Source organism: Mustelus asterias, chromosome 8 (assembly GCF_964213995.1).
Source record: "Mustelus asterias chromosome 8, sMusAst1.hap1.1, whole genome shotgun sequence".
In the NCBI taxonomy this organism is placed as follows: domain Eukaryota; kingdom Metazoa; phylum Chordata; class Chondrichthyes; order Carcharhiniformes; family Triakidae; genus Mustelus; species Mustelus asterias.
In genome coordinates this window covers 139,827,964-139,845,528 of record NC_135808.1, presented here as the reverse complement: position 1 = coordinate 139,845,528, position 17,565 = coordinate 139,827,964, and positions in this window count along the sequence as shown.

Here is a 17,565-nt window from a genome sequence, read left to right as displayed (position 1 = left end):
GAGGGTCAGTACTGAGGGGGTGCTGCACTGTCAGAGGGTCAGTGCTGAGGGAGTGCGGCACGATCAGAGGGTCAGTGCTGACGGAGTGCCGCACTGTCAGAGGGTCAGTCCTGAGGGAGTACCACACTGTCAGAGGGTCAGTACTGAGGGAGTGCCGCACTGTCAGCGGGTCAGTACTGAGGGAGTGCTCCACTGTCAGAGGGTCAGTACTGAGGGAGTGCGGCACTGTCAGAGGGTCAGTACTGAGGGAGTGCTGCATTGTCAGAGGGTCAGTACTGAGGGGGTGGTGCACTGTCAGACGGTCAGTACTGAGGGAGTGCTGCATTGTCAGAGGGTCATACTGAGGGAGTGCGGCACTGTCAGAGGGTCATACTGAGGGAGTGCGGCACTGTCAGAGGGTCAGTACTGAGGGAGAGCTGCACTCTCAGAGGATCAGTAATGAGGGAGTACCGCACTGCCAGAGGGTCAGTGCTGAGGGAGTGCCGCACTGTCAGAGGGTCAGTGCTGTGGGAGTGCCGCCCTGTCAGCTGGTCAGTACTGAGGGAGTGCTGCCCTGTCAGAGGGTCAGTACTGAGGGAGAGCTCCACTGTCAGAGGGTCAAAACTGAGGGAGTGCTGCACTGTCAGATGGTCAATACTGAGGGAGTGCTGTACTGTCAGAGGGTCAGTAATGAGGGAGTGCCGCACTGTCAGAGGGTCAGTACTGAGGGGGTGCTGCACTGTCAGAGGGTCAGTACTGAGGGAGTGCTGCACTCTCAGAAGATCAGTACTGAGGGAGTACCGCACTGCCAGAGGGTCAGTACTGACGGAGAGCTGCACTGTCAGAGGGTCAATACTGAGGGAGTGCGGCACTGTCAGAGGGTCAGTACTGAGGGAATGCCGCCCTGTCAGATGGTCAGTACGAAGGGACTGCTGACCTGTCAGAGGGTCAGTATTGAGGGAGAGCTGCACTGTCAGAGGGTCAAGACTGAGGGAGTGCTGTATTGTCAGAGGGTCAGTACTGAGGGAGTGCTGCACTGTCAGAGGGTCAGTACTGAGGGAGTGCTGCACTGTCAGAGGGTCAGTACTGAGGGAGTGCTGCATTGTCAGAGGGTCAGTACTCAGGGAGTGCTGCACTGTCAGATGGTCAATACTGAGGGAGTGCTTTACTGTCAGAAGGTCAGTAATGAGGTAGTGCGGCACTGTCAGAGGGTCAGTACTGAGGGGGTGCTGCACTGTCAGAGGTTCAGTACTGAGGGAGTGCCGCACTGTCAGAGGGTCAGCACTGAGGGAGTGCTGCACTCTCAGAGGATCAGTCCTGAGGGACTGCTGCACTGTCAGAGAGTCAGTACTGAGGGAGTGCTGCATTTTCAGAGGGTCAGTACTGAGGGAGTGCCGCACTGTCAGAGGGTCAGTGCTAACGGAGTGCCGCACTGTCAGATGGTCAGTACTGAGGGAGTGCTGCACTGTCAGAGAGTCAGTACTGAGGGAGTGCGGCACTGTCAGAGGGTCAGTACTGAGGGAGTGCTGCACTGTCAGAGGATCAGTCCTGAGGGAGTACCACACTGTCAGAGGGTCAGTACTGAGAGAGTGCTCCACTGTCAGAGGGTCAGTCCTGAGGGAGTGCCGCACTGTCAGAGAGTCAGTACTGAGGGACTGTTGCACTGTCAGAGGGTCAGTGCTGAGGGAGTGCGTCACTGTCAGAGGGTCAGTACGGAGGGAGTGCTGCACTGTCAGAGGGTCAGCACTGAGGGAGCGCGGCACAGTCAGAGAGTCAGTACTGAGGGAGTGCCGCACTGTCAGAGGGTCAGTGCTGAGGGAGTGCCGCACTGTCAGAGAGTCAGTACTGAGGGAGTGCCGCACTGTCAGAGGGTCAGTACTGAGGGAGTGCTGCACTGTCAGAGAGTCAGTACTGAGGGAGTGCTGCACTCTCAGAGGATCAGTCCTGAGGGAGTACCGCACTGTCAGAGGGTCAGTACTGAGGGAGTGCTGCACTGTCAGAGGGTCAGTACTGAGGGAGTGCGGCACAGTCAGAGGGTCAGTACTGAGGGAGTGCGGCACTGTCAGAGGGTCAGTGCTGAGGGAGTGCTGCATTGTCAGAGGGTCAGTACTGAGGGGGTGCTGCACTGTCAGACGGTCAGTACTGAGGGAGTGCTGCATTGTCAGAGAGTCAGTGCTGAGGGAGTGCGGCACTGTCAGAGGGTCAGTACTGAGGGAGAGCTGCACTCTCAGAGGATCAGTAATGAGGGAGTACCGCACTGCCAGAGGGTCAGTGCTGAGGGAGTGCCGCACTGTCAGATGGTCAGTTCTGAGGGACTGCTGCCCTGTCAGAGGGTCAGTACTGAGGGAGAGCTGCACTGTCAGAGGGTCAAAACTGAGGGAGTGCTGTACTGTCAGAGGGTCAGTAATGAGGGAGTGCCGCACTGTCAGAGAGTCAGTACTGACGGAGAGCTGCACTGTCAGAGGGTCAATACTGAGGGAGTGCCGCACTGTCAGAGGATCAGTACTGAAGGACTGTTGCACTCTCAGAGGGTCAGTACTGAGGGAGTGCTGCACTGTCAGAGGGTCAGTACTGAAGGACTGTTGCACTCTCAGAGGGTCAGTACTGAGGGAGTGCAGTACTGTCGGAGGGACAGTACTGAGGGAGTGCTGCACTGTCAGAGGGTCAGTACTGAGGGAGTGCTGCACTGTCAGAGGGTCAGTACTGAGGGAGTGCGGCACTGTCAGAGGGTCAGTACTGAGGGGGTGCTGCACTGTCAGAGGGTCAGTGCTGAGGGAGTGCGGCACGATCAGAGGGTCAGTGCTGACGGAGTGCCGCACTGTCAGAGGGTCAGTCCTGAGGGAGTACCACACTGTCAGAGGGTCAGTACTGAGGGAGTGCCGCACTGTCAGCGGGTCAGTACTGAGGGAGTGCTCCACTGTCAGAGGGTCAGTACTGAGGGAGTGCGGCACTGTCAGAGGGTCAGTACTGAGGGAGTGCTGCATTGTCAGAGGGTCAGTACTGAGGGGGTGGTGCACTGTCAGACGGTCAGTACTGAGGGAGTGCTGCATTGTCAGAGGGTCATACTGAGGGAGTGCGGCACTGTCAGAGGGTCATACTGAGGGAGTGCGGCACTGTCAGAGGGTCAGTACTGAGGGAGAGCTGCACTCTCAGAGGATCAGTAATGAGGGAGTACCGCACTGCCAGAGGGTCAGTGCTGAGGGAGTGCCGCACTGTCAGAGGGTCAGTGCTGTGGGAGTGCCGCCCTGTCAGCTGGTCAGTACTGAGGGAGTGCTGCCCTGTCAGAGGGTCAGTACTGAGGGAGAGCTGCACTGTCAGAGGGTCAAAACTGAGGGAGTGCTGCACTGTCAGATGGTCAATACTGAGGGAGTGCTGTACTGTCAGAGGGTCAGTAATGAGGGAGTGCCGCACTGTCAGAGGGTCAGTACTGAGGGGGTGCTGCACTGTCAGAGGGTCAGTACTGAGGGAGTGCTGCACTCTCAGAAGATCAGTACTGAGGGAGTACCGCACTGCCAGAGGGTCAGTACTGACGGAGAGCTGCACTGTCAGAGGGTCAATACTGAGGGAGTGCGGCACTGTCAGAGGGTCAGTACTGAGGGAATGCCGCCCTGTCAGATGGTCAGTACGAAGGGACTGCTGACGTGTCAGAGGGTCAGTATTGAGGGAGAGCTGCACTGTCAGAGGGTCAAGACTGAGGGAGTGGTGTATTGTCAGAGGGTCAGTACTGAGGGAGTGCTGCACTGTCAGAGGGTCAGTACTGAGGGAGTGCTGCACTGTCAGAGGGTCAGTACTGAGGGAGTGCTGCACTGTCAGAGGGTCAGTACTGAGGGAGTGCTGCACTGTCAGAGGGTCAGTACTGAGGGAGTGCTGCATTGTCAGAGGGTCAGTACTCAGGGAGTGCTGCACTGTCAGATGGTCAATACTGAGGGAGTGCTTTACTGTCAGAAGGTCAGTAATGAGGTAGTGCGGCACTGTCAGAGGGTCAGTACTGAGGGGGTGCTGCACTGTCAGAGGTTCAGTACTGAGGGAGTGCCGCACTGTCAGAGGGTCAGCACTGAGGGAGTGCTGCACTCTCAGAGGATCAGTCCTGAGGGACTGCTGCACTGTCAGAGAGTCAGTACTGAGGGAGTGCTGCATTTTCAGAGGGTCAGTACTGAGGGAGTGCCGCACTGTCAGAGGGTCAGTGCTAACGGAGTGCCGCACTGTCAGATGGTCAGTACTGAGGGAGTGCTGCACTGTCAGAGAGTCAGTACTGAGGGAGTGCGGCACTGTCAGAGGGTCAGTACTGAGGGAGTGCTGCACTGTCAGAGGATCAGTCCTGAGGGAGTACCACACTGTCAGAGGGTCAGTACTGAGAGAGTGCTCCACTGTCAGAGGGTCAGTCCTGAGGGAGTGCCGCACTGTCAGAGAGTCAGTACTGAGGGAGTGCCGCACTGTCAGAGGGTCAGTACTGAGGGAGTGCCGCACTGTCAGAGGGTCAGTGCTGAGGGAGTGCGTCACTGTCAGAGGGTCAGTACGGAGGGAGTGCTGCACTGTCAGAGGGTCAGCACTGAGGGAGCGCGGCACAGTCAGAGAGTCAGTACTGAGGGAGTGCCGCACTGTCAGAGGGTCAGTGCTGAGGGAGTGCCGCACTGTCAGAGAGTCAGTACTGAGGGAGTGCCGCACTGTCAGAGGGTCAGTACTGAGGGAGTGCCGCACTGTCAGAGGGTCAGTACTGAGGGAATGCTGCACTGTCAGAGGGTCAGTACTGAGGGAGTGCGGCACAGTCAGAGGGTCAGTACTGAGGGAGTGCAGCACAGTCAGAGGGTCAGTACTGAGGGAGTGCTGCACTGTCAGAGGGTCAGTACTGAGGGAGTGCCGCACTGTCAGAGGGTCAGTACTGAGGGAATGCTGCACTGTCAGAGGGTCAGTACTGAGGGAGTGCGGCACAGTCAGAGGGTCAGTACTGAGGGAGTGCTGCACTGTCAGAGAGTCAGTACTGAGGGAGTGCTGCACTGTCAGAGAGTCAGTACTGAGGGAATGCGGCACAATCAGAGGGTCAGTACTGAGGGAGTGCTGCACTGTCAGAGAGTCAGTACTGAGGGAGTGCGGCACTGTCAGAGGCTCAGTACTGAGGGAGTGCCGCACTGTCAGAGGGTCATTAATGAGGGAGTGCGGCAGTGTTGGAGGGTCAGTACTGAGGGAGTGCTGCACTGTCAGAGGGTCAGTACTGAGGGACTGTTGCACTCTCAGAGGGTCAGTACTGAGGGAGTGCCGCACTGTCTGAGGGTCAGTACTGAGGGAGTGCAGTACTGTCAGAGGGACGGTACTGAGGGAGGGCTGCACGATCAGAGGGTCAGTACTGAGGGAGTGCTGCACTGTCAGAGGGTCAGTACTGAGGGAGTGCCGCACTGTCAGAGGGTCAGTACTGAGGGAGTGCCGCACTGTCAGAGGGTCAGTACTGAGGGAGTGCTGCACTGTCAGAGGGTCAGTACTGAGGGAGTGCCGCACTGTCAGAGGGTCAGTACTGAGGGGGTGCTGCACTGTCAGAGGGTCAGTACTGAGGGAGTGCCGCACTGTCAGAGGGTCAGTACTGAGGGGGTGCTGCACTGTCAGAGGGTCAGTACTGAGGGAGTGCAGTACTGTCAGAGGGACAGTACTGAGGGAGTGCTGCACTGTCAGAGGGGCAGTACTGAGGGAGGGCTGCACGATCAGAGAGTCAGTACTGAGGGCGTGCTGCATTGTCAGAGGGTCAGTACTGAGGGAGTGCTGCACTGTCAGAGGGTCAGTACTGAGGGAGTGCTGCACTGTCAGAGGATCAGTACTGAGGGAGTGCTGCACTGTCAGCGGGTCAAGACTGAGGGAGTGCTGCACTGTCAGAGGGTCAGTACTGAGGGAGTGCTGCATTGTCAGAGGGTCAGTACTGAGGGAGTGCTGCACTGTCAGATGGTCAATACTGAGGGAGTGCTTTACTGTCAGAGGGTCAGTAATGAGGTAGTGCGGCACTGTCAGAGGGTCAGTACTGAGGGTTTGCTGCACTGTCAGAGGTTCAGTACTGAGGGAGTGCTGCACTCGCAGAGGATCAGTCCTGAGGGAGTGCCGCACTGTCAGAGGGTCAGTACTGAGGGAGTGCCGCACTTTCAGAGGGTCAGTCCTGAGGGAGTGCTGCACTGTCAGAGGGTCAGTACTGAGGGATTGCGGCACTGTCAGAGGGTCAGTACTGAGGGAGTGCGGCACTGTCAGATGGTCAGTTCTGAGGGAGTGCCGCACTGTCAGAGGGTCAGTACTGAGGGAGTGCGGCACTGTCAGAGGGTCAATACTGAGGGAGTGCTGCACTGTCAGAGGGTCAGTGCTGAGGGAGTGCTTTACTGTCAGAGGGTCAGTAATGAGGTAATGCGGCACTGTCAGAGGGTCAGTACTGAGGGTTTGCTGCACTGTCAGAGGTTCAGTACTGAGGGAGTGCTGCACTCGCAGAGGATCAGTCCTGAGGGAGTGCCGCACTGTCAGAGGGTCAGTACTGAGGGAGTGCCGCACTTTCAGAGGGTCAGTCCTGAGGGAGTGCTGCACTGTCAGAGGGTCAGTACTGAGGGATTGCGGCACTGTCAGAGGGTCAGTACTGAGGGAGTGCGACACTGTCAGAGGGTCAGTACTGAGGGGGTGCTGCACTGTCAGAGGGTCAGTGCTGAGGGAGGGCTGCACGATCAGAGGGTCAGAGCTGACGGAGTGCGGCACTGTCAGAGGGTCAGTCCTGAGGGAGTAGAACATAGAACATAGAACATAGAACAGTACAGCACAGAACAGGCCCTTCGGCCCACGATGTTGTGCCGAGCTTTATCTGAAACCAAGATCAAGCTATCCCACTCCCTATCATCCTGGTGTGCTCCATGTGCCTATCCAATAACCGCTTAAATGTTCCTAAAGTGTCTGACTCCACTATCACTGCAGGCAGTCCATTCCACACCCCAACCACTCTCTGCGTAAAGAACCTACCTCTGATATCCGTCCTGTATCTCCCACCACGAACCCTATAGTTATGCCCGCTTGTAATAGCTCCATCCACCCGAGGAAATAGTCTTTGAACGTTCACTCTATCTATCCCCTTCATCATTTTATAAACCTCTATTAAGTCTCCCCTCAGCCTCCTCCGCTCCAGAGAGAACAGCCCTAGCTCCCTCAACCTTTCCTCATATGACCTACCCTCCAAACCAGGCAGCATCCTGGTAAATCTCCTCTGCACTCTTTCCAGCGCTTCCACATCCTTCTTATAGTGAGGTGACCAGAACTGCACACAATATTCCAAATGTGGTCTCACCAAGGTCCTGTACAGTTGCAGCATAACCCCACGGCTCTTAAACTCCAACCCCCTGTTAATAAAAGCTAACACACTATAGGCCTTCTTCACAGCTCTATCCACTTGAGTGGCAACCTTTAGAGATCTGTGGATATGGACCCCAAGATCTCTCTGTTCCTCCACAGTCTTCAGAACCCTACCTTTGACCCTGTAATCCACATTTAAATTTGTCCTACCAAAATGAATCACCTCACATTTATCAGGGTTAAACTCCATTTGCCATCTTTCAGCCCAGCTTTGCATCCTATCTATATCTCTTTGCAGCCTACAACAGCCCTCCACCTCATCCACTACTCCACCAATCTTGGTGTCATCAGCAAATTTACTGATCCACCCTTCAGCCCCCTCCTCTAAGTCATTAATAAAAATCACAAATAGCAGAGGACCAAGCACTGATCCCTGCGGCACACCGCTAGCAACCTGCCTCCAATCCGAAAATTTTCCATCGACCACCACCCTCTGTCTTCGTCAGACAGCCAGTTACCTATCCAATCGGCCAACTTTCCCTCTATCCCAAACCTCCTCACTTTCATCATAAGCCGACCATGGGGGACCTTATCAAACGCCTTACTAAAATCCATGTATATGACATCAACTGCCCTACCTTCATCAACACACTTAGTTACCTCCTCAAAAAATTCTATCAAATTTGTGAGGCACGACTTGCCCTTCACGAATCCGTGCTGACTATCTCGGATTAATCCGCATCTTTCTAAATGGTCGTAAATCCCATCCCTAAGGACCCTTTCCATCAATTTACCAACCACCGAAGTAAGACTAACCGGTCTATAATTACCAGGGTCATTTCTATTCCCTTTCTTAAACAGAGGAACAACATTCGCCATTCTCCAGTCCTCTGGCACCATCCCCGTGGACAGTGAGGACCCAAAGATCAACGGCAAAGGCTCTGCAATCTCATCCCTTGCCTCCCACAGAATCCTAGGATACATTTCATCAGGCCCAGGGGACTTATCGACCTTCAGTTTATTCAAAACTGCCAAGACATCCTCCCTCCGAACATCAATTTCCTCCAGCCTACAGAGTACCACACTGTCAGAGGGTCAGTACTGAGGGAGTGCTGCACTGTCAGAGGGTCAGTACTGAGGGAGTGCTGCACTGTCAGAGGGTCAGTACTGAGGGAGTGCGGCACTGTCAGAGGGTCAGTACTGAGGGAGTGCTGCATTGTCAGAGGGTCAGTACTGAGGGGGTGGTGCACTGTCAGACGGTCAGTACTGAAGGAGTGCTGCATTGTCAGAGGGTCAGTACTGAGGGAGTGCGGCACTGTCAGAGAGTCAGTACTGAGGGAGTGCTGCCCTGTCAGAGGGTCAGTACTGAGGGAGTGCTGCACTGTCAGAGGGTCAGTACTGAGGGAGTGCCACACTGTCAGAGGGTCAGTACTGAGGGAGAGCCGCACTGTCAGAGGGTCAGTACTGAGGGAGTGCTGCACTGTCAGAGGGTCAGTACTGAGGGAGTGCGGCACTGTCAGAGAGTCAGTACTGAGGGAGTGCTGCCCTGTCAGAGGGTCAGTACTGAGGGAGTGCGGCACTGTCAGAGGGTCAGTACTGAGGGAGTGCCACACTGTCAGAGGGTCAGTAATGAGGGAGTACCGCACTGTCAGAGGGTCAGTGCTGTGGGAGTCCTGCACGGTCAGAGGATCAGTACTGAGGGAGTGCTGTACTGTCACAGAGTCAGTGGTGAGGGAATGCTGCACTGTTAGAGGGTTAGTACTGAGGGAGTGCTGCACTGTTAGAGGGTCAGTACTGAGGGAGAGCTGCACTGTCAGAGGGTCAAAACTGAGGGAGTGCTGCACTGTCAGATGGTCAATACTGAGGGAGTGCTGTACTGTCAGAGGGTCAGTAATGAGGGAGTGCCGCACTGTCAGAGGGTCAGTACTGAGGGGGTGCTGCACTGTCAGAGGGTCAGTACTGACGGAGAGCTGCACTGTCAGAGGGTCAATACTGAGGGAGTGCGGCACTGTCAGAGGGTCAGTACTGAGGGAATGCTGCACTGTCAGAGGGTCAGTACTAAGGGAGTGCTGCACTGTCAGAGGGTCAGTACTGAGGGAGTGCCGCCCTGTCAGATGGTCAGTAATGAGGGACTGCTGACCTGTCAGAGGGTCAGTACTGAGGGAGAGCTGCACTGTCAGAGGGTCAAGACTGAGGGAGTGCTGCATTGTCAGAGGGTCAGTACTGAGGGAGTGCTGCACTGTCAGAGGGTCAGTACTGAGGGAGTGCCGCACTGTCAGAGAGTCAGTACTGAGGGAGTGCTGCATTTTCAGAGGGTCAGTACTGAGGGAGTGCCGCACTGTCAGAGGGTCAGTACTGAGGGGGTGCTGCACTGTCAGAGGGTCAGTACTGACGGAGAGCTGCACTGTCAGAGGGTCAATACTGAGGGAGTGCGGCACTGTCAGAGGGTCAGTACTGAGGGAATGCTGCACTGTCAGAGGGTCAGTACTAAGGGAGTGCTGCACTGTCAGAGGGTCAGTACTGAGGGAGTGCCGCCCTGTCAGATGGTCAGTAATGAGGGACTGCTGACCTGTCAGAGGGTCAGTACTGAGGGAGAGCTGCACTGTCAGAGGGTCAAGACTGAGGGAGTGCTGCATTGTCAGAGGGTCAGTACTGAGGGAGTGCTGCACTGTCAGAGGGTCAGTACTGAGGGAGTGCCGCACTGTCAGAGAGTCAGTACTGAGGGAGTGCTGCATTTTCAGAGGGTCAGTACTGAGGGAGTGCCGCACTGTCAGAGGGTCAGTACTGGGGGAGTGCTGCACTGTCAGATGGTCAATACTGAGGGAGTGCGGCACTGTCAGAGGGTCAGTGCTGAGGGAGTGCCGCACTGTCAGAGAGTCAGTACTGAGGGGGTGCTGCACTGTCAGAGGGTCAGTACTGAGGGAGTGCGGCACTGTCAGAGAGTCACTTCTGAGGGAGATCTGCACTGTCAGAGGGTCAGTACCGAGGGCGTGCGGCAGTGTCAGACGGTCAGTACCGAGGGAGTGCGGCAGTGTCAGAGGGTCAGTACTGAGGGAATGCTGCACTGTCAGAGGGTCAGTACTGACCGAGTGCTGCACTGTCAGAGGGTCAGTACTGAGGGAGTGCTGCACTGTCAGAAGGTCAGTGCTGAGGGAGTGCCGCACTGTCAGATGGTCAGTACTGAGGGAGTGCTGCACTGTCAGAGGGTCAATACTGAGGGAGTGCTGCACTGTCAGATGGTCAATACTGAGGGAGTGCTGCACTGTCAAATTGTCAGTACTGAGGGAGAGCCGCACTACCAGAGGGTCAGTACTGAGCGAGTGCGGCACTGTCAGAGGGTCAGTACTGAGGGAGTGCCGCACTGTCAGAGGGTCAGTGCTGATGGAGTGCCGCACTGTCAGATGGTCAGTACTGAGGGAGTGCTGCACTGTCAGAGGGTCAGTACTGGGGGAGTGCTGCACTGTCAGATGGTCAATACTGAGGGAGTGCGGCACTGTCAGAGGGTCAGTGCTGAGGGAGTGCCGCACTGTCAGAGAGTCAGTACTGAGGGGGTGCTGCACTGTCAGAGGGTCAGTACTGAGGGAGTGCGGCACTGTCAGAGAGTCACTTCTGAGGGAGATCTGCACTGTCAGAGGGTCAGTACCGAGGGCGTGCGGCAGTGTCAGACGGTCAGTACCGAGGGAGTGCGGCAGTGTCAGAGGGTCAGTACTGAGGGAATGCTGCACTGTCAGAGGGTCAGTACTGACCGAGTGCTGCACTGTCAGAGGGTCAGTACTGAGGGAGTGCTGCACTGTCAGAAGGTCAGTGCTGAGGGAGTGCCGCACTGTCAGATGGTCAGTACTGAGGGAGTGCTGCACTGTCAGAGGGTCAATACTGAGGGAGTGCTGCACTGTCAGATGGTCAATACTGAGGGAGTGCTGCACTGTCAAATTGTCAGTACTGAGGGAGAGCCGCACTACCAGAGGGTCAGTACTGAGCGAGTGCGGCACTGTCAGAGGGTCAGTACTGAGGGAGTGCGGCACTGTCAGAGAGTCAGTACTGAGGGAGTGCTGCCCTGTCAGAGGGTCAGTACTGAGGGAGTGCGGCACTGTCAGAGGGTCAGTACTGAGGGAGTGCCACACTGTCAGAGGGTCAGTAATGAGGGAGTACCGCACTGTCAGAGGGTCAGTGCTGTGGGAGTCCTGCACGGTCAGAGGATCAGTACTGAGGGAGTGCTGTACTGTCACAGAGTCAGTGGTGAGGGAATGCTGCACTGTTAGAGGGTTAGTACTGAGGGAGTGCTGCACTGTCAGAGGGTCAGTACTGGGGGAGTGCTGCACTGTCAGATGGTCAATACTGAGGGAGTGCGGCACTGTCAGAGGGTCAGTGCTGAGGGAGTGCCGCACTGTCAGAGAGTCAGTACTGAGGGGGTGCTGCACTGTCAGAGGGTCAGTACTGAGGGAGTGCGGCACTGTCAGAGAGTCACTTCTGAGGGAGATCTGCACTGTCAGAGGGTCAGTACCGAGGGCGTGCGGCAGTGTCAGACGGTCAGTACCGAGGGAGTGCGGCAGTGTCAGAGGGTCAGTACTGAGGGAATGCTGCACTGTCAGAGGGTCAGTACTGACCGAGTGCTGCACTGTCAGAGGGTCAGTACTGAGGGAGTGCTGCACTGTCAGAAGGTCAGTGCTGAGGGAGTGCCGCACTGTCAGATGGTCAGTACTGAGGGAGTGCTGCACTGTCAGAGGGTCAATACTGAGGGAGTGCTGCACTGTCAGATGGTCAATACTGAGGGAGTGCTGCACTGTCAAATTGTCAGTACTGAGGGAGAGCCGCACTACCAGAGGGTCAGTACTGAGCGAGTGCGGCACTGTCAGAGGGTCAGTACTGAGGGAGTGCGGCACTGTCAGAGAGTCAGTACTGAGGGAGTGCTGCCCTGTCAGAGGGTCAGTACTGAGGGAGTGCGGCACTGTCAGAGGGTCAGTACTGAGGGAGTGCCACACTGTCAGAGGGTCAGTAATGAGGGAGTACCGCACTGTCAGAGGGTCAGTGCTGTGGGAGTCCTGCACGGTCAGAGGATCAGTACTGAGGGAGTGCTGTACTGTCACAGAGTCAGTGGTGAGGGAATGCTGCACTGTTAGAGGGTTAGTACTGAGGGAGTGCTGCACTGTCAGAGGGTCAGTACTGAGGGAGTGCTGCACTGTCAGAGGGTCAGTACTGAGGGAGTGCTGCACTGTCAGAGGGTCAAAACTGAGGGAGTGCTGCACTGTCAGATGGTCAATACTGAGGGAGTGCTGTACTGTCAGAGGGTCAGTAATGAGGGAGTGCCGCACTGTCAGAGGGTCAGTACTGAGGGGGTGCTGCACTGTCAGAGGGTCAGTACTGACGGAGAGCTGCACTGTCAGAGGGTCAATACTGAGGGAGTGCGGCACTGTCAGAGGGTCAGTACTGAGGGAATGCTGCACTGTCAGAGGGTCAGTACTAAGGGAGTCCTGCACTGTCAGAGGGTCAGTACTGAGGGAGTGCCGCCCTGTCAGATGGTCAGTAATGAGGGACTGCTGACCTGTCAGAGGGTCAGTACTGAGGGAGAGCTGCACTGTCAGAGGGTCAAGACTGAGGGAGTGCTGCATTGTCAGAGGGTCAGTACTGAGGGAGTGCTGCACTGTCAGAGGGTCAGTACTGAGGGAGTGCCGCACTGTCAGAGAGTCAGTACTGAGGGAGTGCTGCATTTTCAGAGGGTCAGTACTGAGGGAGTGCCGCACTGTCAGAGGGTCAGTGCTGATGGAGTGCCGCACTGTCAGATGGTCAGTACTGAGGGAGTGCTGCACTGTCAGAGGGTCAGTACTGGGGGAGTGCTGCACTGTCAGATGGTCAATACTGAGGGAGTGCGGCACTGTCAGAGGGTCACTTCTGAGGGAGATCTGCACTGTCAGAGGGTCAGTACCGAGGGAGTGCGGCAGTGTCAGAGGGTCAGTACCGAGGGAGTGCGGCAGTGTCAGAGGGTCAGTACTGAGGGAATGCTGCACTGTCAGAGGGTCAGTACTGACCGAGTGCTGCACTGTCAGAGGGTCAGTACTGAGGGAGTGCTGCACTGTCAGAAGGTCAGTGCTGAGGGAGTGCCGCACTGTCAGATGGTCAGTACTGAGGGAGTGCTGCACTGTCAGAGGGTCAATACTGAGGGAGTGCTGCACTGTCAGATGGTCAATACTGAGGGAGTGCCGCACTGTCAGAGGGTCAGTACCGAGGGAGTGCGGCAGTGTCAGAGGGTCAGTACCGAGGGAGTGCGGCAGTGTCAGAGGGTCAGTACTGAGGGAATGCTGCACTGTCAGAGGGTCAGTACTGACCGAGTGCTGCACTGTCAGAGGGTCAGTACTGAGGGAGTGCTGCACTGTCAGAAGGTCAGTGCTGAGGGAGTGCCGCACTGTCAGATGGTCAGTACTGAGGGAGTGCTGCACTGTCAGAGGGTCAGTACTGAGGGAGTGCAGCACTGTCAAATTGTCAGTACTGAGGGAGTACCGCACTACCAGAGGGTCAGTACTGAGCGAGTGCGGCACTGTCTCAGAGTCAGTTCTAAGGGAGTGCCGCACTGTCAGAGGATCAGTACTGAGGGAGAGCCGCACTGTCAGAGGATCAGTACTGAGGGAGTGCCGCACTGTCAGATGGTCAGTTCTGAGGGAGTGCCGCACTGTCAGAGGGTCAATACTGAGGGAGTGCTGCACTGTCAGAGGGTCAGTGCTGAGGGAGTGCGGCACTGTCAGAGGGTCAATACTGAGGGAGTGCTGCACTGTCAGAGGGTCAGTACTGAGGGAGTGCTGCATTTTCAGAGGGTCAGTACTGAGGGAGTGCTGCACTGCCAGAGGGTCAGTACTGAGGGAGTGCTGCATTTTCAGAGGGTCAGTACTGAGGGAGTGCCGCCCTGTCAGAAGGTCAGTGCTGAGGGAGTGCCGCACTGTCAGATGGTCAGTACTGAGGGAGTGCTGCACTGTCAGAGGGTCAGTACTGAGGGAGTGCTGCACTGTCAGAGGGTCAGTACTGAGGGAGTGGTGCACTGTCAGAGGGTCAGTACTGAGGGAGTGCTGCACTGTCAGAGGATCAGTACTGAGTGAGTGCTCCACTGTCAGAGGGTCAGTACTGAGGGAGTACCGCACTACCAGAGGGTCAGTACTGAGCGAGTGCGGCACTGTCACAGAGTCAGTTCTAAGGGAGTGCCGCACTGTCAGAGGGTCAGTACTGAGGGAGAGCCGCACTGTCAGAGGATGGGTCCTGATGGAGTGCCGCACTCTCAGAGGGTCAGTACTGAGGGAGTGCTGCATTGTCAGAGGGTCTGTACTGAGGGAGTGCTGCACTGTCAGAGGGTCAGTACTGAGGGAGTGCCGCACTGTCAGCGGGTCAGTGCTGAGGGAGCGCGGCACTGTCCGAGAGTCAGGACTGAGGGAGTGCCGCACTGTCAGATGGTCAGTACTGAGGGAGTGCGGCAGTGTCAGAGGGTCAGTACTGAGGGAGTGCGGCACTGTCAGAGGGGCAGTACTGAGGGAGTGCCGCACTGTCAGAGAGTCAGTACTGAGGGAGTGCTGCACTGTCAGAGAGTCAGTACTGAGGGAGTGCTGCACTGTCAGAGGGGCAGTACTGAGGGAGCGCGGCAGTGTCGGAGGGTCAGTACTTAGGGACTGTTGCACTGTCAGAGGGTCAGTGCTGCGGGAGTGCCAACTGTCAGAGGGTCAGTACTGAGGGACTGTTGCACTCTCAGAGGGTCAGTACTGAGGGAGTGCAGTACTGTCAGAGGGACAGTACTGAGGGAGTGCCGCACTGTCAGGACTGCTCCCGTTGCCGAGTGCAAGTGAGGCTCGGAACAGGGAGATTCTACAGTTGAACGCGTGGCTAAAGGACTGGTGCAAGAGGGAGGGTTTTAAATTCATAGATAACTGGGAAATCTTCAAGTCAGGATGGCAACTGTACAGAAAGGATGGGTTACACCTTAACTGGAAGGGAGCAAATATCCTGGCTGGGAGTTTTGCTAGAGTGTTTCGGCAGGATTTAAACGAGTGTGGCAGGGGGGTGGGGAACAAAACAGGAGGTCAGTAAATACTGAGGCTGGGGTCGAGTTGGGGGCCAGGGCAAGGCTAGCTAAGAAGAGGAGCACTCTGGAGGAGGGGGACCTGACTGGGCCTGGAGGTCTGGAGTGCATCTGCGAGGAGTGTAACGGGTAAAACAGACGAACTTAGGGCCTTAATGCTTGTGCGGAATTTGGATGTGGTTGCGGTGACGGAAACTTGGTTAAAAGAAGGACAGGACTGGCAACTGAATATTCCGGGGTATTAGTGTTTTAGGCGAGACAGAGGAGGGGCTAAAAAAGGTGGGGGAGTAGCGATATTAGTTAAGGAGCATATTACCGCGGTGCAGAGGGTAGACAACTTCGAGGGGTCATGTACTGAGCCGCTGTGGGTGGAACTCAGAAACAGGAAGGGTGCAGTCACTATGCTGGGGGTGTACTACAGACCACCCAACAGCCCACGGGAAGTGGAGGAAAGGATATGTCAGGAGATTCTGGTTAGGTGCAGAAAACATAGGGTTGTTGTAGTGGGGGACTTTAATTTCCCTGGCACAGACTGGAAAGTGCTTAGAGCTGGGGGACCGGACGGCGAGGAATTTGTAAAATGCGGACTGGAAGGTTCTTTGGAACAGTATGTAGATAGCCCGACTAGAGAGGGGGCTATACTGGACCTAGTTCTGGGAAATGAGCCCGGTCAGGTCGTCAAAGTTTCGGTCGGGGAACATGTGGCAAATAGTGACCACAACTCTGTTAACTTTAGGATAGTAATGGACAAGGATGAGTGCTGTCCTACGGGCAGGGTGCTAAATTGGGGGAAGGCTGACTATAGCCGGATTAGGCAAGAATTGGTGGATGTTGATTGGGAGAGGATGTTCGAGGGTAAGTCCGCGTCTGGCATGTGGGAGTCTTTTAAGGAACTATTGATAAGGCTGCAGGATAGGCATGTGCCTGTAAAAAGGAAAGATAGGAAAGGTAGGATTCGAGAGCCGTGGATAACCAGGGAAATTGAGGATCTGATTAAAATGAAAAGGGAGGCGTACGTTAAGTCCATGCAACTGAAAACAGATGGAGCTCTGGAGGAATACAGAGAGAGTAGGAAAGAACTCAAACGGGGAGTTAGAAGGGCAAAAAGAGGTCACGAGATGTCCTTGGCAGGCAGGATTAAGGAGAATCCTAAGGCATTCTATTCATACGTTAGGAACAAAAGAGTTGTCAGGGAGAAAATCGGACCTCTCAGGGACAAAGGAGGGGAATTATGCTTAGAACACAAGGGAACAGGGGAGATCCTAAATGAATACTTTGCATCGGTATTCACGAAGGAGAGGGGCGTGTTAACCGGGAGTGTCTCGGAGGGAGGTGTTGACCCGTGAGAGAAAATCTCCATTACAAGAGAGGAAGTGTTCGGTTTTTGAGGGAACATTAAAACTGACAAAGCCCCAGGGCCTGATGGCATCTATCCTCGACTGCTCAGGGAGACGAGAGGTGAAATTGCTGGGCCTCTGACGGAAATCTTTGTCGCTTCTTTGGACACGGGTGAGGTCCCTGAGGATTGGAGGATAGCGAATGTGGTCCCGTTGTTTAAGAAGGGTAGCAGGGATTACCCAGGAAATTATAGGCCGGTGAGCTTGACGTCCGTGGTAGGGAAGTTGTTGGAGAGGATTCTTAGAGACAGGATGTATGAGCATTTAAAACGGAACAATCTCATTAGTGACAGACAGCATGGTTTTGTAAGAGGGAGGTCGTGCCTTACAAATTTGGTGGAGTTTTTTGAGGAAGTGACAAAAACGGTTGATGAAGGAAGGGCCGTGGATGTCGTCTATATGGATTTCAGTAAGGCATTTGACAAAGTCCCACATGGCAGGTTGGTTAAGAAGGTTAAGGCTCATGGGATACAAGGAGAAGTGGCTCGATGGGTGGAGAACTGGCTTGGCCATAGGAGACAGAGGGTAGTGGTCGAAGGGTCTTTTTCCGGCTGGAGGTCTGTGACCAGTGGTGTTCCGCAGGGCTCTGTCCTGGGACCTCTGCTATTTGTGATATATATAAATGATTTGGAAGAAGGTGTAACTGGTATAATCAGCAAGTTTGCAGATGACACGAAGATGGGTGGAATTGCGGATAGCGAAGAGCATTGTCGGGCAATACAGCAGGATATAGATAGGCTGGAAAATTGGGCGGAGAGGTGGCAGATGGAATTTAATCCGGATAAATGCGAAGTGATGCAGTTTGGAAGAAATAATGTCGGGAGGAGTTATACAATAAATGGC